The sequence below is a fragment of the Aotus nancymaae genome, unplaced genomic scaffold (genome assembly GCF_030222135.1).
Source record: "Aotus nancymaae isolate 86718 unplaced genomic scaffold, 86718_ANA_hifiasm-v0.15.2.pri h1tg000051l, whole genome shotgun sequence".
NCBI lineage: Eukaryota > Metazoa > Chordata > Mammalia > Primates > Aotidae > Aotus > Aotus nancymaae.
Genome location: NW_026988465.1, coordinates 4,313,006 through 4,315,202, shown reverse-complemented (window position 1 = coordinate 4,315,202; position 2,197 = coordinate 4,313,006).

The following is a 2,197-nucleotide window of genomic DNA, read 5'->3' as shown; positions in this document are numbered from 1 at the left end:
CTCTGTCACCCAAGCTGGAGTGAAGTGGTGCGATCATAGCTCACTGCAGCCTTGACCTCTGAGGCTCAAATGATCCTCCTGCCCCAGCCTCCTGAGTGGCTGGGACTACAGGTGTGCACCACTGTGCCCGGCCTCATTTCTTTCTCTGTGATCCTGCTCAGCTGTCACTTTTTCTCATCTTAAACCTCCCTTTCCTCTGAGCCCTGAATCTTGAGACTTTCTCTAATTTCCTTCATCTTAGAAAACAACCAGCAGCAAAGCTCTTGTTTTCCTCCTTCCAACCTCCTTTCCCTGTCATCTTCCTCATTTTCTCAACCCCTTACCATCCGAGTTCCCCTGTCCCTGTGAACTAGCCACATGGAGCTAATGTCCCTAAAATATGCCTTGCCATCTCCCCCTCCCTGGGAGGCAGCCTCGGGAGGCGGAAAAAGCCCTGGCATTGGAGGCAGCCTTGCAGGGATTCATATCTGGGCATCGCCCCACATGCATTATATAATCCTGACCCTCATATGATACATTTTTAATCTTTCCAAAGTCCAGTTTCCTCCTCTGAAAAATGGAAGCAGTGATACCTAATTTATTCAGTTGTTGTGAGCATAAAATGAATTTATACTTCTAAAGTGTCCAACATATAGTTGGTGTAAAATTTTAAAAAATGATTTTCATTTATCCCTTGCTTTAGCTAATGCTGATTCCTTCATCAGTATGCCTTTGCCTTCTTCCACGTGCATGTTGGATTTCACCTACCTCTCCAGGACTAGGTACTTCCTTCCCGTTTCACCTGCTGGGCCCAAGGCCTGGCAGTTATTTTTCCCTCTGAACCTTGTTTCTCTATTACAGCAGGTGCTGTGGTTGACCTTGCATCAGGATGGTTGGTACATGTTTGCCTGGCCGCGCATGCAACTGAGAGCCTCTGGGGCAGCGATATTGGTCTCTCCTTTGGATCCCTCTAGAGTACCTTTGACGAGTCTTGCATGTAACGGTCTCTCGGTGAGAGACTGTTAAATTTAAAAAAATTGCTTGCTGTGAGTCTATCTTAATAACTTGAAAAAAAATTCTAGCTGACTTGGTCCCCACCCTTGAACATACTCCCAAATCTTGTAGAGTTGACAATGAAATAGAGAGTCACAGTGTAAAGATCTTCCAATGAACACCCTCAGATCTCGCCAGATTTTGGAACGTCTTTATGCTACCTTTTGGATATTATTTGTCTTCAGGTTACTAAGATCCTGTGTCGGCAAGTAGTTAAGACATTCCCCGCTTGGTGGGATTGATCACATTTCACATGTTAAAGGAAATGGCCAGGCTAGCAGATCGCTAAGATTCCTTCCAACTTGAACAAACTATGACTCAGTGATCACGTTTGAAGTGTGATATAATGAAGATACTCATTTATAAAAGTGACCAAGGATGCTTCTGATGTTGGTCCTGTAATGAAAGTTTCAAAAAGAAGGGTTAGGGAGGGGTTAGGGTTAGGGAGGGGTTAGGGTTAGGGTTAGGATTAGGCTTGGGGGCTGTTTTCTCAAGTGCATTGTTTAATTTATTTTTTTCATGCCATAAATACTGAGCATGGACTGTGTCAGCCTGGTTTGTGGTTGGGCACTGGGCAGAAGACAAGTTGAGCTCAGTCTCAGCATAACCCAGTTGGCATCTGGCACGCTCTTCTTGGGAAACAGAGACAGATGCACGGAGGTGGGCCGTAGGCTGGGCGGCTGCCTGGGCTTAGTGGCCCCTGTCAGAGAGGACAGTCTGGAGGGACAGTCTTCAGCAGCAGTAGCACCTCCCCCTCCTTGCAGGACCCTCCACATGGTTACTTGGGTCGTGAGTCCCTGGGCTTGTCGCATTATCCACAGGCTGGCTGGAATGCCTCCTGCTAGACACACCATGCTTCCCTCAATTCATCTTTCAATCTGGAGGATTTACAAGGATTTATACCATTAAGAGCAAGATCTCAACAACATGCCGTATGGGGAAAACGTGTTTTGCTTCTGCCCGTATAGGTATTAGTCTGTAAGCTCTTCTGGGCAGGGACCCATTTTCTGTGTCATGGTTCTCTGTGCAAAGCTTTATTCCTTCTAAGGGCCAGTGTTTCAGATGTTCGGGTCTATTCCTCTATGCAGGACTACCACTGAGGAACCACTGACCAGTGGTGAGTAATTTACATTTTATATTGAGGCACGTGTGTCTGAATCCTACC